The sequence below is a fragment of the Caretta caretta genome, chromosome 21, assembly GCF_965140235.1.
Source record: "Caretta caretta isolate rCarCar2 chromosome 21, rCarCar1.hap1, whole genome shotgun sequence".
NCBI lineage: Eukaryota > Metazoa > Chordata > Testudines > Cheloniidae > Caretta > Caretta caretta.
Window position 1 is genome coordinate 18,632,215 of NC_134226.1, and position 25,162 is coordinate 18,657,376.

Sequence of the window (25,162 nt, forward strand, 5' to 3'; positions counted from 1 at the left end):
GGGATTGTAGGGTAAGATTTCAGAGAGAGAACACTGCTACATGGACTTCTGCTTGTATTTCTGTGGTAAACTTCATGAACTTTCTAAATCAAAGGAAAACCAAATCATTCTGAAAGTGCTAGCTGACTCAATGACTGAGTAGGATTAAGGAGGTGCAACTATAGCGTTTCCAGGTTGCTGTGTCATTCAGGTTAAACTAGGAAGGGTGTGTGCTATTTGAAGTCATTAACTGAACTGTGGGCTTGGTGCTCCAAATTTAGCTTGAGGTTTGCAGAGCAGCAATGGGGTTTTTAGACTCATCCTTTTAACTTTGAGAAAATATCCGCTTACATGCTCTAGGACAAATTCAGCCTCATTACACGTTTGGGTGATAAAGATAAATGTATACATCTGATATATTTAGATGTTTGTGATGCATTTGACTTGGTACTACAGTGCATGCTGATTTTAAAAATTAGCAATATTTAATATTATTAAAGAATACATTAAATTAATTAAGAAGTGACTAACTCGCAGATCTCCAGAAGTAGTCAGCAAGGAATCCTCAACTGTGGGGTTCTACAGGATTCGGTACTTGGCCTGCTGCTATTCAATATTTTTATCAGTGAGGTAATGAAATAAATACAAAATCATTGCTGATAAAACTTGAATAACACAAAGATTGGTATAGTGGTAAATGGGGATAAGGCAGTCATACAGAGAGTCATGTTGCATTTTATCCTATTTTCCACGATGTCTTTCAGTCTTTCCTTCAAAAGTTGTTCTAAAGTCTTGTACTAGGGGTCACGCAAATGAGTCTGTAGTTTCCTGGATTACTTCCCACTGCTTCAGTATGGGCCCTATGTTTGCTTTTCTTCAGTCACACAGTACTATCCCACAATTAGATAAATTTATTACATAAGAACCGCCACACTGGATCAGACCAATGGGCCATGTAACCTGTCTTCTGACAGCGCCTGGTGCCAGCAGTTTCAGAGCAAATGAACAGAACAGGGCAACTGTCAAGTGAGCCATTTCCTGTCTTCCAGGGATTACAAATACCTGCTACTGGATTTCATAGAATCCTAGAATATCAGGGTTGGAAGGGACCTCAGGAGGTCATCTAGTCCAACCCCCTGCTCAAAGCAGGACCAATCCCCAACTAAATCATCCCAGCCAGGGCTTTCTCAAGCCTGACCTTAAAGATATCTAAGGAAGGAGATTCCACCACCTCCCTAGGTAACACATTCCACTGTTTCACCACCCTCCTAGTGAAAAAGTTTTTCCTAATATCCAACCTAAAGCTCCCTCACTGCAACTTGAGACTATTACTCCTTGTTCTGTCATCTGCTACCACTGAGAACAGTCTAGATCAATCCTCTTTGGAACCCCCTTTCAGGTAGTTGAAAGCAGCTATCCAATCCCCCCTCATTCTTCTCTTCCGCAGTCTAAACATCCCCAGTTCCCTCAGCCTCTCCTCATAAGTCAGGTGTTCCAGTCCCCTAATCATTTTTGTTGCCCTCTGCTGGACGTTTTCCAATTTTTCCACATCCTTCTTGTAGTGTGGGGCCCAAAACTGGACACAGTACTCCAGATGAGACCTCACCAATGTCGAATAGAGGGGAACAATCACGTCCCTCGATCTGCTGGCAATGCCCCTAAGTATACATCCCAAAATGCCATTGGCCTTCTTGGCAACAAGGGCACACTGTTGACTCATATCCAGCTTCTCGTCCACTGTAACCCCTCGGTCCTTTTCTGCAGAACTGCTGCCGAGCCATTCGGTCCCTAGTCTCTAGCGGTGCATGGGGTTCTTCCGTCCTAAGTGCAGGACTCTGCACTTGTCCTTGTTGAACCTCATCAGATTTCTTTTGGCCCAATCCTCTAATTTGTCTAGGGCCCTCTGTATCCTATCCCTACCCTCCAGCGTATCTACCTCTCCTCCCAGTTTAGTGTCATCTGCAGACTTGCTGAGGGTGCAATCCACACCATCCTCCAGATCATTTATGAAGATATTGAACAAAACCGGCCCCAGGACCGACCCCTGGAGCACTCCACTTGATACCGGCTGCCAACTAGACATGGAGCCATTGATCACTACCCGTTGAGCCCGACAATCTAGCCAGCTTTCTATCCACCTTATCGTCCATTCATCCAGCCCATACTTCTTTAACTTGCTGGCAAGAATACTGTGGGAGACCGTGTCAAAAGCTTTGCTAAAGTCAAGGAACAACACGTCCACTGCTTTCCCTTCATCCACAGAGCCAGTTATCTCATCATAGAAGGCAATTAGATTAGTCAGGCATGACTTGCCCTTGGTGAATCCATGCTGACTGTTCCTGATCACTTTCCTCTCCTCTAAGTGCTTCAGAATTGATTCCTTGAGGACCTGCTCCATGATTTTTCCAGGGACTGAGGTGAGGCTGATTGGCCTGTAGTTCCCAGGATCCTCCTTCTTCCCTTTTTTAAAGATGGGCACTACATTAGCCTTTTCCCAGTCATCTGGGACCTTCCCCGATGGACATGAGTTTTGAAAGATAATGGCCAATGGCTCTGCAATCACATCTGCCAACTCCTTTAGCACTCTGGGATGCAAAGCATCCGGCCCCATGGACTTGTGCTCGTCCAGCTTTTCTAAATAGTCCCGAACCACTTCTTTCTCCACAGAGGGCTGGTCACCACCTCCCCATGATGTGCTGCCCAGTGCAGTAGTCTGGGAGCTGACCTTGTTCGTGAAGTCAGAGGCAAAAAAAGCATTGAGTACATTAGCTTTTTCCACATCGGGATGGTTTGTCCCTGTAACCTCAATAAGGATTCTTTAAAATACAGCCAGCTCTCCTGGACTCCTTTCCCCCCTCATGTTATTCTCCCAGGGGATGTTGCCCATCAGTTCCCTGAGGGAGTCAAAGTCTGCTTTTCTGAAGTCCAGGGTCTGTATTCTGCTGCTCTCCTTTCTTCCTTGTGTCAGGATCCTGAACTCAACCATTTCATGGTCACTGCCTCCCAGGTTTCCATCCACTTTTGCTTCCCCTACTAATTCTTCCCGGTTTGTGAGCAGCAGGTCAAGAAGAGCTCTGCACCCAGTTGGTTCCTCCAGCACTTGCACCAGGAAATTGTCCCCTACATTTTCCAAAAACTTCCTGGATTGCCTGTGCACCGCTGTATTGCTCTCCCAGCAGATATTATAGAATCATACAATATCAGGGTTGGAAGGGACCTCAGGAGGTCATCTAGTCCAACACCCTACTCAAAGCAGGACCAACCCCCAATTAAATCATCCCAGCCAGGGCTTTGTCAAGCCTGACCTTAAAAACTTCTAAGGAAGGAGATTCTACCACCTCCCTAGGTAACGCATTCCAGTGTTTCACCACCCTCCTAGTGAAAAAGTTTTTCCTAATATCCAACCTAAACCTCCCCCACTGCAACTTGAGACCATTACTCCTTGTCCTGTCCTCTTCTACCACTGGGAATAGTCTAGAACCATCCTCTTTAGAACCACCTCTCAGGTAGTTGAAAGCAGCTATCAAATCCCCCCTCATTCTTCTCTTCTGCAGACTAAACAATCCCAGTTCCCTGAGCCTCTCCTCATAAGTCATGTGTTCCAGACCCCTAATCATTTTTGTTGCCCTTCGCTGGACTCTCTCCAATTTATCCACATCCTTCTTGTAGTGTGGGGCCCAAAACTGGACACAGTACTCCAGATGAGGCCTCAACAATGTTGAATAGAGGGGAACGATCACGTCCCTCGATCTGCTGGCAATGCCCCTGCTTATACATCCCAAAATGCCATTGGTCTTCTTGGCAACAAGGGCACACTGTTGACTCATATCCAGCTTCTCATCCACTGTCACCCCTAGGTCCTTTTCTGCAGAACTACTGCCTAGCCATTCGGTTCCTAGTCTGTAGTGGTGCATTGGGTTCTTCCGTCCTAAGTGCAGGACCCTGCACTTATCCTTGTTGAACCTCATCAGATTTCTTTTGGCCCAATCCTCCAATTTGTCTAGGTCCCTCTGTATCCTATCCCTACCTGCCACCATAACTACCACTCTTCCTAGTTTAGCATCATCCGCAAATTTGCTGAGAGTGCAATCCACACCATCCTCCAGATCATTTATGAAGATACTGAACAAAACCGGCCCCAGGACCGATCCTTGGGGCACTCCACTTGATACCGGCTGCCAACTAGACATGGAGCCATTGATCACTACCCATTGAGCCCTACAATCTAGCCAACTTTCTACCCATTTTAGAGTGCATTCATCCAGCCCATACTTCTTTAACTTGCTGACAAGAATACTGTGGGAGACCATGTCAAAAGCTTTGCTAAAGTCAAGAAACAATACATCCACTGCTTTCCCTTCATCCACAGAACCAGTAATCTCATCATAGAAGGTGATTAGATTAGTCAGGCATGACCTTCCCTTGGTGAATCCATGCTGACTGTTCCTGATCACTTTCCTCTCGTGTAAGTGCTTCAGGATAGATTCCTTGAGGACCTGCTCCATGATTTTTCCGGGGACTGAGGTGCTGAGGTGAGGCTGACTGGTCTGTAGTTCCCAGGATCCTCCTTCTTCCTTTTTTTAAATATTGGCACTACATTAGCCTTTTTCCAGTCATCCGGGACTTCCCCCGTTCGCCACGAGTTTTCAAAGATAATGGCCAATGGCTCTGCAATCACAGCCGCCAATTCCTTTAGCACTCTCGGATGCAACGGATCCGGCCCCATGGACTTGTGCATGTCCAGCTTTTCTAAAGAGTCCCTAACCACCTCTTTCTCCACAGAGGGCTAACCACCTACTCCCCAGGATGTGCTGCCCAGTGCAGTAGTCTGGGAGCTGACCTTGTTTGTGAAGACAGAGGCAAAGAAAGCATTCAGTACATTAGCTTTTTCCACATCCTCTGTCACTAGGTTGCCTCCCTCATTCAGTAAGGGGCCCACACTTTCCTTGGCTTCTTCTTGTTGCCAACATACCTGAAGAAACCCTTCTTGTTACTCTTAACATCTCTTGCTAGCTGCAGTTCCAGGTGTGATTTGGCCTTCCTGATTTCATTCCTACATGCCCGAGCAATATTTTTATACTCTTCCCTGGTCATTTGTCCAATCTTCCACTTCTTGTAAGTTTCTTTTTTATGTTTAAGATCCGCAAGGATTTCACCGTTAAGCCAAGCTGGTCGCCTGCCATATTTACTATTCTTTCGACACATCGGGATGGTTTGTCCCTGTAACCTCAACAGGGATTCCTTGAAATACAGCCAGCTCTCCTGGACTCCTTTCCCCTTCATGTTAGTCCCCCAGGGGATCCTACCTATCAGTTCCCTGAGGGAGTCGAAGTCTGCTTTCCTGAAGTCCAGGGTCCGTATTCTGCTGCTTACCTTTCTTCCCTGTGTCAGGATCCTGAACTCGACCAACTCATGGTCACTGCCTCCCAGATTCCCATCCACTTTTGCTTCCCCTACTAATTTTTCCCGGTTTGTGAGCAGTAGGTCAAGAAGAGCTCTGCACCTAGTTGGTTCCACCAGCACTTGCACCAGGAAATTGTCCCCTACGCTTTCCAAAAACTTCCTGGATAGTCTGTGCACCGCTGTATTGCTCTCCCAGCAGATATCAGGAAGATTAAAGTCGCCCATGAGAACCAGGGCGTGCGATCTAGTAGCTTCTGCGAGTTGCTGGAAGAAAGCCTCGTCCACCTCATCCCCCTGGTCCGGTGGTCTATAGCAGACTCCCACCACTACATCAATCTTGTTGCTCACCCTTCTAAACTTAATCCAGAGACACTCAGGTTTTTCTGCAGTTTCATACCGGAGCTCTGAGCAGTCATACTGCTCCCTTACATACAGTGCAACTCCCCCACCTTTTCTGCCTTGCCTGTCCTTCCTGAACAGTTTATAACCATCCATGACAGTACTCCAGTCATGTGAGTTATCCCACCAAGTCTCTGTTATTCCAATCACATCATAATTCCTTGACATCACCAGGACCTTGAGTTCTCCCTGCTTGTTTCCAAGGCTTTGTGCATTTGTATATAGGCACTTGAGATAACCTGCTGATCGCCCCTCATATCAGGGTGATTGAAGTCTCCCATGAGAACCAGGGCCTGCGATCTAGTAACTTCTGCGAGTTGTTGGAAGAAAGCCTCGTCCACCTCATCCCCCTGGTCCGGTGGTCTATAGAAGACTCCCACCACTACATCACCCTTGGTGCTCACACTTCTAAACTTAATCCAGAGACTCTCAGGTTTTTCTGCAGTTTCATACTTGAGCTCTGAGCAGTCATACTGCTCCCTTACATACAGTGCAACTCCCCCACCTTTTCTGCCCTTCCTGTCCTTCCTGAACAGCTTATATCCATCCATGACAGTACTCCAGTCATGTGAGTTATCCCACCAAGTCTCTGTTATTCCAATCACATCATAATTCCTTGACTGTGCCAGGACTTCCAGTTCTCCCTGCTTGTTTCCCAGGCTTCACACATTTGTATTTAGGCACTTGAAGTAACCTGCTGATCGCCCCTCTTTCTCAGTATGAGGCAGGAGCCCTCCCCTCTCACACGCTCCTGCTCGTGCCTCCTCCCGGTATCCCACTTCCCCACTTACTTCAGGGCTTTGGTCTCCTTCCCCCGGTAAACCTAGTTTAAAGCCCTCCTCACTAGGTTAGCCAGCCTGCTTGCGAAGATGCTTTTCCCTCTCTTCGTTAGGTGGAGCCCGTCTCTGCCTAGCACTCCTCCTTCTTGGAACACCATCCCATGGTCAAAGAATCCAAAGCCTTCTCTCCGACACCACCTGCGTAGCCATTCATAGAATCATAGAATATCAGGGTTGGAAGGGACCCCTGAAGGTCATCTAGTCCAACCCCCTGCTCGAAGCAGGACCAATTCCCAGTTAAATCATCCCAGCCAGGGCTTTGTCAAGCCTGACCTTAAAAACCTCTAAGGAAGGAGATTCCACCACCTCCCTAGGTAACGCATTCCAGTGTTTCACCACCCTCTTAGTGAAAAAGTTTTTCCTAATATCCAATCTAAACTTCCCCCACTGCAACTTGAGAGCATTGCTCCTCGTTCTGTCATCTGCTACCATTGAGAACAGTCTAGAGCCATCCTCTTTGGAACCCCCTTTCAGGTAGTTGAAAGCAGCTATCAAATCCCCCCTCATTCTTCTCTTCTGCAGGCTAAACAATCCCAGCTCCCTCAGCCTCTCCTCATAAGTCATGTGTTCTAGACCCCTAATCATTTTTGTTGCCCTTTGCTGGACTCTCTCCAATTTATCCACATCCTTCTTGTAGTGTGGGGCCCAAAACTGGACACAGTACTCCAGATGAGGCCTCACCAATGTCGAATAGAGGGGAAGGATCACGTCCCTCAATCTGCTCGCAATGCCCCTACTTATACATCCCAAAATGCCATTGGCCTTCTTGGCAACAAGGGCACACTGCTGACTCATATCCAGCTTCTCATCCACTGTCACCGCTAGGTCCTTTTCCGCATTCGTTGACTTCCACGATTTGACGGTCTCTACCCAGGCCTTTTCCTTCCACGGGGAGGATGGACGAGAACACCACTTGCACCTCAAACTCCTTTATCCTTCTTCCCAGAGCCACGTAGTCCACAGTGATCCGCTCAAGGTCATTCTTGGCAGTATGATTGGTGCCCACGTGAAGAAGCAGGAAGGGGTAGCGATCTGAGGGCTTGATGAGTCTCGGCAGTCTCTCCGTCACATCGCGAATCTTAGCTCCTGGCAAGCAGCAGACTTCTCGGTTTTCCCGGTCGGGGTGGCAGATAGATGACTCAGTCCCCCTGTGGAGAGAGTCCCCGACCACCACCACCCGCCTCCTTCTCTTGGGAGCGGTGGTCGTGGAACTCCCAACCCTAGGACAGTGGATCTCATGCCTTCCAATCGATGGAGTCTCCTTCTGCTCCCTTCCCCCAGACGTAACATCTGGTCCACTCTCCGCATTAGTACCTGTGGAGAGAACATGAAAACGGTTACTTACCTGTATCTGCCCTTCTGGTACATGGATGTTCCCCTTTTTTCTTCTGGAGGTCACATGCTGCCAAATTTCTTCACCGTCCCCCTGTCCCCGCTGCGCAGCCTGCTCTGAATCTTCAGAACCTTGTGCCCGTAGAAGCCTATCCTGACATCCGTCCAGGAAATCTTCAGTTTCTCTTATACAATGCAGGGTCGATACCTGTTGCTCCGGACCTTGAACCTTCTCTTCCAGTATGGAGACCAGCTTGCACTTTGTACAGACAAAGTCGCATCTGTCCTGTGAAAGAAAGACAAACATAACACAGCCAGTGCAGGTCACAACAGCTGAACAAGCCCCATCTATATTACCTTCCTTCTACGAGCTTCCTCAGGAGTTGTAGTAATTACTCAGAGAATCCGGCAAGATGTAGGCCTCAGTGAGCTCTCCCCAGGCGAACTCCCAGGCAAACTCCTTTTGTTAGCTACTCTGCTGTTCGCTGCTCAGCTGGTTCGCAACTGACTGGCTTTTTATGCAGTCAGGCCCACTTAAGGCTCACCAACACAGCGTCCCTTGTCAAGGCAGGCCAAGAGAGGTCAGAGGGGGCCTTGCTGTTCTCATCCAGACCCCACCAACTGTTACAGCTATACATGCAAAATACCAAGATCTGTCCAATGTCTTTGACAAGGGGAAGGCCACTATCTTGCTGCTTCATCAGCCCTACAACTGCCCTATAGATCAGATAGGTCAGAGCAGAAATATCATTTGGATGTATTTATTCCCTTTCAGAACCAGAACTTCAGACTCTTATAGACTACCTACAAGACAGCCAGGGCAAAGGGTTCAGCTGCCCCTCCAAGGCCCCAGACGGAGCTCCGATTTTCTTCATCACCAAGAAAGACAGTTCCCTACATTTGTGGTTTGACTAGCAAGCTCTAAATGAGATAACCATCTGAAACCATTACCCCTTGCCTCTTATCAACAAACTTTTTAAAAGGTTTTGCTCTGAAGATGGTCACTAAACTAGACCTGCACAGGGCCTTGTTTGGATTAGGCGGAAGATGAGTAAAAGAATGCATTGCACATCTGTTATGGCTATTTTGAATATACTGTGATGGTGTTTGGGCTATGTAATACCCCCGCTATGTTCCAACATTCTGTAAATAACATTTTCAGGGATACATTGGACCATTTTGTTGTCATTTACTTAGACGACATCCTAGTCATCTCTGAGAACTGGACCCAGCATGCATGCCACGTTCTAGAAAGATTATATCAGAATTTATATGCCAAATTAGAAAAATGTGAATTTGACTGGAACACAGTTTCTGGGTTACACAGTCTCCCCAGAGAGACTAACCATGGACCTGCGTAAGGTCTCTGTCATCACAGTGGGCCACTCTGAGGGATGTCCAGGGGCTTATCAATGTTTCCCAGTGCTTTAGCTAAGAGTTCTTCCACCTGGTAACCTCTCAAATAGTCCTCCTCGAAAAGCGAGGTCAGTTTGTCTGGTCCATGGACAGTGAACACACATTCAATCAGCTAAAAAAAAGCTTTCCTTTCTTCTCCCATCTTTGTCCATCCAAAACCCACCCTTATATTTACCGTGGAACCCAATGCCTCTGATTTTGCCCTTGGTGTGGTACTAGTGCAACAAAACCCTCCCAACAACTAAACCCACCTGTGCACCTTCTTCTCCCATCAGCTGAACCCAGGAGAAAGGAACTACAGCATATGCGACAAGGAGCTATTAGTCATTGTGAGGAAGTGGGACTGTTCTTAATGTTTCCTCTGAATATTGTGGGGGTGCCTCAGTTTCCCCTATGCAGTTCTTAAGTGTCTAGATGGTGGAGTAAGGGTGTATGATCATTGCAGAGCCCTAGATAGCAGGTGTGTGCAGGGGTCTGGACACAGAGAATGGCCGACACCCTGTTTCCTGGCAACTGATGGCGTTGGCCCTTCCCCCCTGCAAGGTGAGAGCTAAAGGGTTGGAGAACAAAGGAATCAGGTGACCTCCTGGCCCCGGGAAAGGGACAAAGCCCAGAGGAGGAGGGGCTGGAGGGAGTTTCAGTTTGGGGCTGGCTGGGACATGGAGTGAAGTGCAGATGTGGTTGTCTGGCTCACTGGCCCCCAAAATGGACCCAGCTGAGGGGTCCTGTTCTCTGCACCTACAAGCTCTGTGTTAGACCATGTTCCTGTCGTCTAGTAAACCTCTGTTTTACTGGCTGGCTGAGAGTCACGTCTGACTGCGGAGTTGGGGTGCAGGACCCTCTGACTTCCCCAGGAGCCCCGCCTGAGCGGACTCGCTTTTGGGAAGCGCACGGAAGGCCAGAGGATGCTGAATGCTCCGAGGTCAGACCCAGGAAGGTGGAAGTTGTGGGAGCTTTGTGTCCTGAAGACAGGCTGCTTACAGAAAGGAGACTTCCCCAGAGTCCTGACTGGCTTCATGGGGAGCAGTTCCAGAGCATCGCCCAAGAAAGGAACTACAGCATATACGACAAGGAGCTATTAGTCATCCAGGCCACTTCTGAAGAATTGCACCATCTCTTAGAAGGGGCCAGATTCCTAGTCCAGGTCCTCACAGACCACAAAATCTTGAAGTATCTCTGCACAGCCCGACATCTCAATCAGCTCCAAATCTGACGGTCCCTATTCTTTTCTTGCTTCAATTTTGTTGTCACCTACTGCCCTGGAATGCAAAACGTGAAAGCCGATGCACTCTCCCATAAAGATGAATACCACATTTCGGGTCCTGAGCCACTGTCTATCATCCTAAGGCCATCAAATTTCTTCCACGGAATGGTGAGTAACCTCTTGCTATACTCCATATGGGCCCAACTGCTTCAAGACCCTTACACTAATTGTCTCCAGAGAACCCTAGAAATCTCTAACACCCAGACAGGCAACATGTTCCAACTAAGGAACAGGATGCTTTACCAGCAAGGATACCTTTACATTCTGGAAGGGCCCTCCAGGCTCTTTATCCTGAAATTCTGACATGACTCACTGCTCACTGGTCATTTCAAACAGTTCTAGACATATAATCTTATTTCTCACCACCTTTGGTGGCCTAGTCTTTGTTCCGACATCCAGTGATATGTGGCCTCTTGCAACCTTTGTTCTCAGATGAAGACCCCATGCTTGAAACATGGGCTACCATCTCTCTACAAAAGCAGCAAAGAGTCCTGTGGCACCTTATAGACTAACAAATGTATTGGAGCACAAGCTTTCGTGGGTGAATACCCACTTCGTCAGATGTATGTAGTGGAAATTCCCAGAGGCAGGTATAAATATGCAAGCAAGAATCAGGTTAGGGATGACGAGGTGTAGCCAGACAGCCCCCCCCCTCCCCCCCGACCAGCATTGCTGGAAACACAGGAGGAAGCCGGAACAGGGCACTTAACATATATTCCAGCACAGCCTTTGAAGCTGTGAAAAGCACAGGTGTGCTGCTACAATGTGCCTCTGGGAGCAGATACAACGATTAAGCTCACAGCAGGCAGAGGCCCTGTGACAGACATGGCTCTTAGCCCCTACTAAATAGCGTGATGCACACACACCAACATCCTAGGTGGGAAAATATTTACCCTGATAAAAAAAATGTCCAGTAGTCGAAACTTACTGTTTCTCTCCCTTGCAAGTGTAAACTACTCTTGCGAGAGCTGGCGTCGCCCAGACAGACCAGCCCCAATTTGGCATAAGAAAGGAGAAAGAGAATAAAGGAGTACAGAGGTATAAGTAGGGGACCTACAGCACCATGATTTTTGAGTGCTTTTCACTATCTATCTGCTGGTCAGATAAGTGACAGCCTCCCAAGGCTTCTGCAGCTAAGAGGGTCCCTAAGCCTTGTCCCTTATTCGTCTTTCCGCGGAATTGAGTGACCGATCCTGGCTTGGCACCGCTGGAATCGAGAGACGCAAGGAGGGTAAGAAGCACCCACACCTGATCTCCTATCTTTAGTGTACACATATTTTGAAATAGAGCTCTATACTTTGTTTTCTTTCTTTGGGATTGTGGCTTCAGTTTTGTAACTTGTTTGTGTGTGTAACATCTCTACATTTAAATAAGTAGGCACTAGCAATTTTGTAACCACATGATTAGAATCTAGCTTAATAAATTATGGTAACCTTTTGTGCATAAGCCTGACTTGTTTCTCTGGTTTACTGTAAAGCAGCCAACACAATTAAAGAACCTCAGCCGTTTTGGCTATAAAGCCTGGCCATTAGGTGAGAGTACTAAGAGCCTAGCGTTGAGTTGTGCCGCCTCCACGGGGCAAACTCTTGGGGCGCCTGTCAGTCAATCCTGGCTGCCCGCTGCGAAGGAGCTCTGAGCTCTAGCAGTTAAAGTCACGGGTGTGGAGAGGCTCTTAGTGCTGCCATTGGGGCACCTGTCAGTCAGTATTGACTGCCCGCTGCGAAGGAGCTCTGAGCTCTAGCAGGTAAAGTCACGGGTGGTTAGGACCTTGGGGCATCCGTCAGCCTAGCCCAGGCTGCCCGCCGCGAAGGGACAGTGCGTCCTAGCGGTTAAAGTCACGGATGGTATAAACGGGCATAGCTGGCACCTCACCAAACATCCTTGGCCGTCGGCTAACAGGAGGTTAGTTCAATCAGGGAGGATGAGGTCCTCTTCTAGCAGCTGAGGTGTGAACACCAAGGGAGGAGAAACTGCTTTTGTAGTTGGCCCGTCACAGTCTTTGTTTCATCCTGAGCTGATGGTGTCCAATTTGCAAATGAACTGAAGCTCAGCCATTTCTCTTTGAAGCCTGGTCCTGAAGTTTTTTTGCTGCAGGATGGCTACCTTTAAATCTGCTACTGTGTGTCCAGGGAGATTGAAGTGTTCTCCTACAGGTTTTTGTATATTGCCATTCGTAATATCTGATTTGTGACCATTTATCCTTTTATGTAGAGACTGTCCAGTTTGGCCGAGGTACATGGCAGAGGGGCATTGCTGCCACATGATGGCATAGATTACATTACGTGCAGGTGAATGAACTGGTGTTGGTGTGGCTGATCTGGTTAGGTCCTGTGATGGTGTCGCTGGTGTAGATATGTGGGCAGAGTTGGCATCGAGGTTTGTTGCGTGGATTGGTTCCTGAGTTAGAGTTACTGTGGTGCAGTGTGTCGTTGCTGGTGAGAATATGCTTCAGGTTGGCGGGTTTTCTATGGGCGAGGACTGGCCTGCCTCCCAAGGCCTGTGAAAGTGAGGAATTGTTGTCTACAAAAGCAGTTTCTCCTCCCTTGGTGTTCACACCTCAGCTGCTAGAAGAGGGCCTCATCCTCCCTGACTGAACTAACCTCGTTATCCCTAGCCTGATTCTTGCTTGCATATTTATACCTGCCTCTGGGAATTTCCACTACATGCATCGGACGAAGTGGGCATTCACCCATGAAAGCTTATGCTCCAATACGTCTGTTAGTCCATAAGGTGCCACACGACTCTTTGCCGCTTTTACAGATCCAGACTAACCCAGCTACCCCTCTGATACTTGACATCTCTCTACAGTTCATTGTGAAGCTTCCCTGATCTCAAGGCTGCTCAGTCATTCTGATAGCTGGCGACTTTCTCACAAAGAGGCCCATTTTATCCCTTGCCATTCCATACCTACTGCCCAGGAAACAGCCAGTCTCTTTCAAGAGCATATATTTTCGTCCGCCTGGTCTGCCTACTGGCGTTGTCTGAGACTGCAGGCCACAATTTACCTCCCGGTTTTGGCAAGCCTTTCTTGAGCTTCTTGACATAGAGTCCCTCACCTCATCCTCCTACTACCCACAGACCAACAGACAAACTGAGAGTCATCCATGTCCTGAAGCAATACCTCTGTTGCTTTATCAATCATCGCCAGCATGACTGGTGCCCCTTGTAGTAGAGAGAGAGCCTGAAACATGGGCCTGGTGCATGGTCTGACGTCTGAACCAATGTCAGCAGAAGTTATACTATGAGCAACAGTCAGGCCCTATCAAAATCAGATGCTCCCCTGCAAGCCAGTCTCCGGTACACGAACTTGTATTGCTAAAACACCCTGGATGATGTAAACACATTCCAGCAGGCCAGCACAAGAACATCCCAACCCAGCACATGATAAAATGGTTTGACAGAAGTGATGAATAGGGATATTTTGTCTGAAACATCAGAAGGAAAGTACAAGGGGAGGTAACAAACATGTCATGAAACGCGTTCGGTAATACGTAAGTTGTTTATCCCAGATCGTTTGTCTCAGTCTATAAATGTTGGGATCCCACGCCTTAACCCTTCGTCCAGCCGAGGGGGCAGTGGAAAGTCCAGCCGCTGACTGAGCTGGTCCATTGTCCCGGATATACATATGTTGGTGTACCTGTAACTATTGAGCATTCGCACTGTGCTTCATCGGCAATAAAACTGTCCGGGTGCCTTCACTACTAAACCAAGTCTTGTGGTCTTACTGGGCAGTTTGATTGGAGCCTGCTGTATGGGCTATTTGGCCAGAGCCAGTGCAGCATGCAGAGAAAACACACGCATGCAGCCAAACATATGATGATACCCCCTAATCACAACTGCAGAGTCACGCAGAACAACGCTACTCATGCCTCACTGCAGCAAAATCCTTTCTTCCCCAATTATGGGTTTCATCCCTGTTTCCACCCAGACTTCCCTGTGGATTCTCCAGTACCTGCAGCATCAGATAGAATTGCACACTTACTATAGGTACAACATGAACTCCAAAGGCTCCTGTGTGATGGAATACACCCCAGTGTTTACACAGTGCACACTATTGTAATAATCTTTGTACAAGATATACCTTGTAAGGTATCATTTGAAAACTCATAATTTGCTGTTCAGTATTGTCCTAGTAAAATATGCATGGCAACATTGTCTGTGAAGTTATAAGATTCCCCTATATGATGTTTGTGACACTACACCCCATATTTTTCATAATGATATTATTATGCTATGATTATAGCATAATTATAGTGTACTTTATGCAAAATAAGTCATGTGGGGTGTCATTGGAAAACTTACAATTTGCTGAATATGATTATCCTATTTGTATGCATGTATCATTTTGGTATCATAGAATCATAGAATATCAGGGTTGGAAGGAACCTCAGGAGGTCATCTAGTCCAACCCCCTGCTCAAAGCAGGACCAATCCCCAACTAAATCATCCCAGCCAGGGCTTTCTCAAGCCTGACCTTAAAAGCCTCTAAGGAAGGAGATTCCACCACCTCCCTAGGTAACGCATTCCAGTGCTTCACCACCCTCCTAGTGAAAAAGTTTTTCCTAATATCCAACCTAAATTTCCCCCACTGCAACTTGAGACCATTGCTCCTTGTTCTGTCATCTGGTACTACTGAGAACAGTCTAGATCCATCCTCTTTGGAATCCCCTTTCACATAGTTAAAGCAGCTATCAAATCTCCCCTCATTCTTCTCTTCCACAGACTAAACAATCCCAGTTTCCTCGGCCTCTCCTCATAAGTCATGTGTTCCAGTCCCCTAATCATTTTTGTTGCCCTCTGCTGGATGCTTTCCAATTTTTCCATATCCTTCTTGTAGTGTGGGGGCCCAAAACTAGACACAGGACTCCAGATGAGGCCTCACCAATGTCGAATAGAGGGGAACGATCACGTCCCTCGATCTGCTGGCAATGCCCCTACTTATACAGCCCAAAATGCAGGGGTGAAAATAAGTCGAGTGACTTACCGGTACACTGGGGCCACCCTGGAAGGGGTGGGGCCTAGGGTGAAAGGGACAGGGCTGAGGGGGTCAGAGGCCCCCTGACTGCTGGGAGACCCAGGCCCTTTAAATTGCTCCCTCGGGAAGCCAGGCTGCCACAGTACGGTGGACCAGCTCTTGCCGGTACACCGTACCAGGGCTGACTGGCTTACTTTCACCTCTGCCAAAATGCCATTGGCCTTCTTGGTAACGAGGGCACACTGTTGACTCATATCCAGCTTCTCATCCACTGTAACCCCTAGGTCCTTTTCTGCAGAACTGCTGCCGAGCCATTCGGTCCTTAGTCTCTAGCGGTGCATGGGATTCTTCCGTCCTAAGTGCAAGACTCTGCACTTGTCCTTGTTGAACCTCATCAGATTTCTTTTGGCCCAATCCTCCAATTTGTCTAGGTCCCTCTGTATCCTATCCCTACCTGCCACCGTATCTACCACTCTTCCTAGTTTAGTATCATCCGCAAATTTGCTGAGAGTGCAATCCACACCATCCTCCAGATCATTTATGAAGATATTGAACAAAACCAGCCCCAGGACCGACCCCTGGGGCACTCCACTTGATACCGGCTGCCAACTAGACATGGAGCCATTGATCACTAACATGGAGCCATTGATCACTGAAGTATCTGAAATTATAAATACTGATTATGTATCTGTACTTCAAATGTAGTTACACCTGGGTAACACCCACTAGACAAGATGCTTTCAGTCTAGATAGGTGGTGGGGAAGGGCCTATCCAGGATAATGGGCCATTAGAAAAACCAATAGGCCTTAGGAGAAGCTTATCCCCCACCTTGTGAGCCTTCCTGAGAACACTACAGACAGCCTGTAAGTAATAGCTGCTATGACTCTACAAGGACATGGGACCAGGCCACATGATGCTGAACTCCATCTTGGGATATCACTATTTTTCCAAAAACTGGTCTGGGAACCAAGCTTTGAAACAAAGGGTTCCCGCCATATGCAAAAGCTATATAAGGCAAGGAGTGACATCATCAAGGTTCTTCACTGACTCCCCACCCAAAGAGACTCTTGGAAACACCTGAGAAATGAAGACTGATCTGGGGGAAGTGCTGGACCCAGGCTGAAGGGATTTCTAGCCTGTGAATGAAGACTTGAGAAAACCAAGCTGTAAAGCTAATGCAGCTTATGCCTTAAGAATCTGCAGCTTGCTTGTTTCATTTCTCAGGATGAGAATCTGCTAACTCATATCCAAACTATTTAGTATATTAAGCTTAGTTTGTGTTTTTTGTTTATTTGCTAAGTAATGTGCTTTGATCTGTTTGCTATCCCTTATAATCACTTAAAAACTATCTTTTGTAGTTAATACAAAAAACTTGTTTTTGTTTTAATCTAAACCAGTGAGCTTTGACTGGAGTGCTTGGGGGAAATCTCAACTTCGTTACCAGAAGTGTACATTGTTCTCTTCACACTGAGGGAGAGGCGGAACAGGTATTAAATTCATATTCTGGCCAGATTTGACCAGGACAGGACAGTACTGCTGTGGGGTCCTAGGCTGGGAAACTGGTGGTTAGAGAGCCTGCATGTAACTGCAGCTGGGTGTATCCCTACTGGTCCCTATGAATGATGGTGAAAGTGCAGGCTGGAGGGCTTTGCAGCTTGTCACAGCAGTACAGTGTGAGAGGGATTCCAGGCTGTTGGGTCAGGGGGCTCAGTGGTACCCCAGTTCCAGGTGGCACCCCGGGGGAACCCATCACAATGTTATTAACACTTATTCCAAACCCCACAGTTCTGCCGAGGCAGAAGTCCGGTCTGTCCTAAAGAAAGGAAGGAATATTTACTTGCTTTAATTTGCATTTAAGCAGGAAACAAGGTCATCAAGCAGGGAGGGAAAACAAAGGAAGTTCCAACAGGTGAAAAACAACAACAGGGATATCCTTCCACATAGATATTCTGTCTTCTGGATCTCAGCTGGAAATGTTTTTCAAGAAGAGGATTGAAACTATAAAAAGGAGGGACAACGCTCTCCTCCCACCCTCCCCCAGGACCACTCTCTCCCTACCCATTGCATTTTCTGCACCCAGAAGACAAAAGGAAACAGCTATTGGACATTGCAGGAAGGGTCCTGACCTGAAAAGTTTAGTCAGTAACCTTGCTGGAAGCATGTGGTGAGAGAGTTTGCTAAGCTAGTTTCTTAAGTAGATACTAGTATACGTTTTATCTTTATTTTTCTTGTAACCATTTCTGATTTTTATGCCTCATTACTTATACTCGCTTAATCTATTCCTTTGTAGTTAATAAACTTGTTTTACTGTTTGATCTAATCCAGTGTGTTTAAATTGAAGTATCTGGGTAACTATTCAAGGTAATAAACTGGCATATTATTCCCTCAAAGGAATAAAAGTTTCAGTTTATTTGTACTGTCCAGGTGATGCCTGACCTCAGAATTGTAAAGGAGGCAGCTATACAAAAACAAACCTTTCCTATGGTATTTTTAACTCTTGTCTGAAGAAGGGATGAAAATTCATGGCAGGTGGGTGCTGGGGGAGTTCTAAAGTTTTTTAGGGGTGCAGGGGTTTAATTAGCAATTCAGATCTTATCTACTTTGGAGCTCCCTGGGTGTCCATAGGACTAGTAAGATCACAAGAGACTGAAATCACAAGACACTGGAAATAGCAAGAGCAAGGGTTATTAGATTTCATGGAGTCTAAGGCCAGATCATATAGTCTGACCTCCTGTATATCACAGGCCATTACATTTCACCCAGTTACCCCTGTACTGAGCCCAGTGTCTTGGGTTAGACTAAAGCATTTCAATCTTCAGGAGATTAAACTATTGTGATCACAGGTAGAGACCAGGAGAAACCAAGGTGCCACGGATGCTGAAGTTGCCTGCAATGGCAGGGAATTAATTAGGGGAATATACCCAGATGATCCCAGCAGGTGATTCATGCCCCACACTCCAGAAGAAGGTGAAAAATCCCCTAGGTCCCTGCCAGTCTGACCTGGAGTAAAATTCCTTCAAAACGCCAAATCTGGCAACCAGTGTGACCCTGAGCATGAGAGCAAGACACACTGACCTATCATCTAAGAAAGGATTCTCTGTACCTCTTCAGAGCAGTGGTCCACTCCACTTGGTGTCCCATCTCCAGCAGTGGCTAATTGCTATTGCTTAAGAGGAAGGTGGGGAAAATGATCCAGAATACATTTAATCAATTGTGCATTATGGGGAAAAAAATCTTTCCTGATCTTTGCAAGTGACTTGTTGAAGCCCTGAAGCATGAAACTTGACTCTAGTCTGTGTTTTAATCATAGAATATTAGAGTTAGAAGGGACCTCCAGAGGTCATCTAGTCCAACCCCCTGCTCAAAGCAGGACCAATCCCCAATTTTTGCCCCAGATCCCTAAATGGCCCCCTCAAGGATTGAACTCACAACCCTGGGTTTAGGAGGCCAAAGCTCAAACCACTGAGCTATCCCTCCCCGCACGTGTTGCATGTGTTATGAGCACACTGAGGACAGTGCAGGCAAACCTCTTTTCCCCAAACCCTTGAAGGAAGGGAACGAATAGGGGAATCCATAGTTACAGATTCCAGAATGGATCACCACAACCACTCTGTGACATTCTGTATCTTGGAGGAGTGCCCTGTAAGCCCCATATTCCTCATTTATGTATGATTGTGATCTTACCTTACAAGGCATGCTTTAAATGCATTAGGAGAAAGGTTATGATCTGCTGAAAGTCATTTCTCTATCCATATATGTGTATCATTAATGCATATGAAGTTATGAGAATTGGATTGTATGGTTGTCACTAAAACATACTGTAAATTGGGGATTTAGCCAGATATTAGCTCCCCAGAGGCAACAGCAAGAAACATAACCAATGCCTGGGCGGGGTGTCAAACAACTTATCAACAGCCATTGTCCACCAAGGGAGCTACAATTCAATGACTCACCTGCATAAGGCCACACCAGGGGAATTGCTCAACCTTGCCTGGAGACTCAGCAATGCCCCCCAGACATGCCTGGACTTGTGTTCTACAAGCACATGGACTGAGGATATAAAACAGAACAGAGCAGGCCCATGCGGGGCCTTTCTCCTTCACCCATCTACACTGCAAGCAACAAGGACACTCTGAAGACTCCAACTGAGTGGACTGGCCCAAGTTTCAAGAGTGAAATCTGTATATTAAGGACTGCTATATCCAGTGGGGTGAGAAAAACTGCTTAATCTAGATGTTGCCCAGTCTAACAGGGTTGAGAGTTTAGACTGAGTGTTTATATTTTGTTTTATTTTGGTAACTAACTCTGACTTTTTGCCTATCACTTAATATCACCTAAAATCTATCTTTTGTAGTCAATAAATTTGTTTAACTGTTTATCTTTACCAGTGAGTTTGACTGAAGTGTTTGGTAAATCTGCTCAGGTTTTGCAAAGACTGGTGTATATCCACTTTCCATTGATGAGGTGGTGAACCAATTAATAAATTTTCACTGCTCGTGCAAGGAGCTGTGGGGATTTGGCTGATGCCTTTCCCTGTGTGATTCATGAGTGGCTCTGGGAGCATTCATGCAATCTAGCTGGATGTGAGGCTCCACATGTGGTTGTGCTGAGTGATCACGGTACCTGGAGAGGTTTGTTGCTGGTCACTAGTAAGGCATGGTGAGAGACAGCCCAGGCTGGAGAGAGTTAAGGGAGCACAGTCCCAGGCTGCACCCTAGGGATCCTGTCACACATCCATCCCAACTCCATGTACGCAGGCTGTAGAATTTCTCCCAGAAATTGGTTTAAAGCCTGTCTTTTGTAAAGATATCTGAATTTGGCTTGAAGACTCCAAAGCAGGGGTTCTCAAACTGGGGGTCAGGACCCCTCAGGGGTCACAAGGTTATTACATGGGGGGTCATGAACTGGCAGGCTCTACCCCAAACCTTGCTTTGCCTCCAGCATTTATAATGGTGTTAAATATATAACAAAAGTATTTTTAATTTATAAAGGGGGGGGGGGGAGAATCACACTCTGGCTTGCTATGTGAAAGGAGGCACCAGTACAAATTTTGAGAACCACTGTGCCAAGGGATGGTGAGTCCACCCCCCTCAAAAGGCTTCAGAGCCCAGCTCTAGCCCAAGCTGCAACTTCAAAACACTGTTGATACAGTTATTTGTAGAGTGCTAACACAAACCCCACTAACTTAAGTCTGTCAACCACGGGCTAGGAGGTTCACTCCCAATCACTCAAAATGCTGTCTAGAAATCTCCTTATTCTCCACACTCCGGATCATTTTTGTGGCCCTCTTTTGAAGTCTCTCCAGTATTTCCATGTCTTTATTGAAATACAGACACTAGAACTGGACCCAGTATTCCAGTAAAAAGGAGTACTTGTGGCACCTTAGAGACTCACAAATTTATTTGAGCATAAGCTTTCGTGAGCTACAGCTCACTTCATCGGCTGCATCCAGTAGTGATACAAATGCTGTGTATCAAGGCAAGAGCATTTCTGTACTTTTCATAGAATCATAGAATATCAGGGTTGGAAGGGACCCCAGAAGGTCATCTAATCCAACCCCCTGCCCGAAGCAGGACCAATTCCCAGTTAAATCATCCCAGCCAGGGCTTTGTCAAGCCTGACCTTAAAAACCTCTAAGGAAGGAGATTCTACCACCTCCCTAGGTAACGCATTCCAGTGTTTCACCACCCTCTTAGTGAAAAAGTTTTTCCTAATATCCAATCTAAACCTCCCCCACTGCAACTTGAGACCATTACTCCTCGTTCTGTCATCTGCTACCATTGAGAACAGTCTAGAGCCATCCTCTTTGGAACCCCCTTTCAGGTAGTTGAAAGCAGCTATCAAATCCCCCCTCATTCTTCTCTTCTGCAGGCTAAACAATCCCAGCTCCCTCAGCCTCTCCTCATAAGTCATGTGTTCCAGACCCCTAATCATTTTTGTTGCCCTTCGCTGGACTCTCTCCAATTTATCCACATCCTTCTTGTAGTGTGGGGCCCAAAACTGGACACAGTACTCCAGATGAGGCCTCACCAATGTCGAATAGAGGGGAACGATCACGTCCCTCAATCTGCTCGCTATGCCCCTATTTATACATCCCAAAATGCCATTGGCCTTCTTGGCAACAAGGGCACACTGCTGACTCATATCCAGCTTCTCGTCCACTGTCACCCCTAGGTCCTTTTCCACAGAACTGCTGCCTAGCCATTCGGTCCCTAGTCTGTAGCGGTGCATTGGGTTCTTCCGTCCTAAGTGCAGGACCCTGCACTTATCCTTATTGAACCTCATCAGATTTCTTTTGGCCCAATCCTCCAATTTGTCTAGGTCCTTCTGTATCCTATCCCTCCCCTCCAGCGTATCTACCACTCCTCCCAGTTTAGTATCATCCGCAAATTTGCTGAGAGTGCAATCCACACCATCCTCCAGATCATTTATGAAGATATTGAACAAACCCGGCCCCAGGACCGACCCTTGGGGCACTCCACTTGATACCGGCTGCCAACTAGACATGGAGCCATTGATCACTACCCGTTGAGCCCGACAATCTAGCCAGCTTTCTACCCACCTTATAGTGCATTCATCCAGCCCATACTTCCTTAACTTGCTGACAAGAGTACTGTGGGAGACCGTGTCAAAAGCTTTGCTAAAGTCAAGAAACAATACATCCACCGCTTTCCCTTCATCCACAGAACCAGTAATCTCATCATAAAAGGCGATTAGATTAGTCAGGCATGACCTTCCCTTGGTGAATCCATGCTGGCTGTTCCTGATCACTTTCCTCTCATGCAAGTGCTTCAGGATTGATTCTTTGAGGACCTGCTCCATGATTTTTCCAGGAACTGAGGTGAGGCTGACTGGCCTGTAGTTCCCAGGATCCTCCTTCTTCCCTTTTTTAAAGATTGGCACTACATTAGCCTTTTTCCAGTCATCCAGGACTTCCCCGGTTTGCCACGAGTTTTCAAAGATAATGGCCAATGGCTCTGCAATCACAGCTGCCAATTCCTTCAGCACTCTCGGATGCAACTCGTCCGGCCCCATGGACTTGTGCACGTCCAGCTTTTCTAAATAGTCCCTAACCACCTCTATCTCCACAGAGGGCTGGCCATCTCTTCCCCATTTTGTGATGCCCAGCGCAGCAGTCTGGGAGCTGACCTTGTTAGTGAAAACAGAGGCAAAAAAAGCATTGAGTACATTAGCTTTTTCCACATCCTCTGTCACTAGGTTGCCTCCCTCATTCAGTAAGGGGCCCACACTTTCCTTGGCTTTCTTCTTGTTGCCAACATACCTGAAGAAACCCTTCTTGTTACTCTTAACATCTCTTGCTAGCTGCAGCTCCAGGTGCGATTTGGCCCTCCTGATATCATTCCTACATGCCCGAGCAATATTTTTATACTCTTCCCTGGTCATATGTCCAACCTTCCACTTCTTGTAAGCTTCTTTTTTATATTTAAGATCCGCTAGGATTTCACCATTAAGCCAAGCTGGTCGCCTGCCATATTTACTATTCTTTCGACTCATTGGGATGGTTTGTCCCTGTAACCTCAACAGGGATTCCTTGAAATACAGCCAGCTCTCCTGGACTCCTTTCCCCTTCAAGTTAGTCCCCCAGGGGATCCTGGCCATCCGTTCCCTGAGGTAGTCGAAGTCTGCTTTCCTGAAGTCCAGGGTCCGTATCCTGCTGCTTACCTTTCTTCCCTGCGTCAGGATCCTGAACTCAACCAACTCATGGTCACTGCCTCCCAGATTCCCATCCACTTTTGCTTCCCCCACTAATTCTACCTGGTTTGTGAGCAGCAGGTCAAGAAAAGCGCCCCCCCTAGTTGGCTCCTCTAGCACTTGCGCCAGGAAATTGTCCCCTATGCTTTCCAAAAACTTCCTGGATTGTCTATGCACCGCTGTATTGCTCTCCCAGCAGATATCAGGAAAATTAAAGTCACCCATGAGAATCAGGGCATGCGATCTAGTAGCTTCCGTGAGCTGCCGGAAGAAAGCCTCATCTACCTCATCCCCCTGGTCCGGTGGTCTATAGCAGACTCCCACCACTACATCACTCTTGTTGCACACACTTCTAAACTTAATCCAGAGACACTCAGGTTTTTCTGCAGTTTCATACCGGAGCTCTGAGCAGTCATACTGCTCCCTCACATACAGTGCTACTCCCCCACCTTTTCTGCCCTGCCTGTCCTTCCTGAACAGTTTATAACCATCCATGACAGTACTCCAGTTTTGCTTCATATTCTCCTTTTGATACATCCAAGGATTACATTAGCCCTTTTAGTGACAGCATTGTAGTGACAGCTTATGCTGAGGCAATTATCTACAAAGGATCTTACAGTCAACCCAGGTGATTGCTTTCCAAGACAGTTTCCCATCCTGCATAGGTATACCTCTGTGTAGATATAACCTTCATTCTTAGTTCACAGAAATATTGCCTTACATTGGGCTGCATTAAAACACATTTTGTTCCATTATGACCTTTCAACCAGGTGATTCTAATCACTCTGTAACAGCAGCCTGCTCTCCTCATTATTTGCTACCTCACCAGTCTTTGTGTCATCTGCAAACTTAAGAAGCACAGATTTAAAATCTAGCTAGTTGATAAAATTATTGACTAGCATTGGGCCAAAAAGAAAAGGAGAACTTGTGGCACCTTATAGACTAACCAATTTATTTGAGCATAAGCTTTCGTGAGCTACAGCTCACTTCATCGGATGCATACTGTGGAAAACCCAGAAGATGTTTTTATACACACAAACCACAAAAAAAAAATGGGTGTTTATCACTACAAAAGGTTTTCTCTCCCCCCACCCCACTCTCCTGCTGGTAACAGTTTATGTAAACTGACCACTCTCCTTACAATGAGAAAAGGAGGACTTGTGGCACCTTAGCGACTAACCAATTTATTTGAGCATGAGCTGCATCCGATGCAGTGAGCTGTAGCTCACGAAAGCTCATGCTCAAATACATTGGTTAGTCTCTAAGGTGCCACAAGTCCTCCTTTTCTTTTTGCAAATACAGACTAACACGGCTGTTACTCTGAAACCTCTCCTTACAATGTGTATGATAATCAAGGTGGGCCATTTCCAGCACAAATCCAGGGTTTAACAAGAACGTCTGAGGAACGGGCGGGGGGAGGAAGAAAGGCAAAACTCTTTCCCACTGAAAAATTCGCTGACATCGTTACATTCCTGCAAAATGTTTCAATTTCAACAAAGGCTCTGCCATCGTAATTTTTCAACCAGCTTTACAGAGAGAGTCCTGCAGACCCAGCGACATCGGCAGGCACCGGACGCAGAGATCCGTGGATCACTTCTGTGGATCGCGGCTCGGATGCAGATACAAACCTTGTGTCTGGGCGGGGCTCTATGCATTTAAACAATACTAGTAAAGGGATTGTTACTGAAAATAAGATGTCCTGATGCTTCGAGCAGCGGGTGGGACTAGATGACCTCCTGAGGTCCCTTCCAACCCTGATAGGCTATGATTCACGACAGAATCCCGAGCACATCGACCCGCTTCGCCCCGTCGGACCCACTCTCCCGGAGGGCTCCGACTCA

General features: G+C 46.9%; 1 protein-coding gene across 3 annotated transcripts in view; it reads left to right on the top strand.

The window, feature by feature from the left end:
• Positions 1-19,992, top strand: part of KLHL12 (kelch like family member 12) — a 145,187-nt gene extending 125,195 nt beyond the window's left edge. For 2 of the 3 annotated variants that reach the window (XR_007353453.2, XR_007353452.2), the window contains exons 13-14: positions 17,006-17,095; positions 17,467-19,992. The gene's annotated coding sequence lies outside the window, so the exon portion shown is untranslated. The remainder of the gene's footprint in view (positions 1-17,005; positions 17,096-17,466) is intronic. The other variant, XR_012665674.1, reaches the window with a different exon arrangement.
• The last annotated feature ends 5,170 nt before the right edge of the window (positions 19,993-25,162 follow it).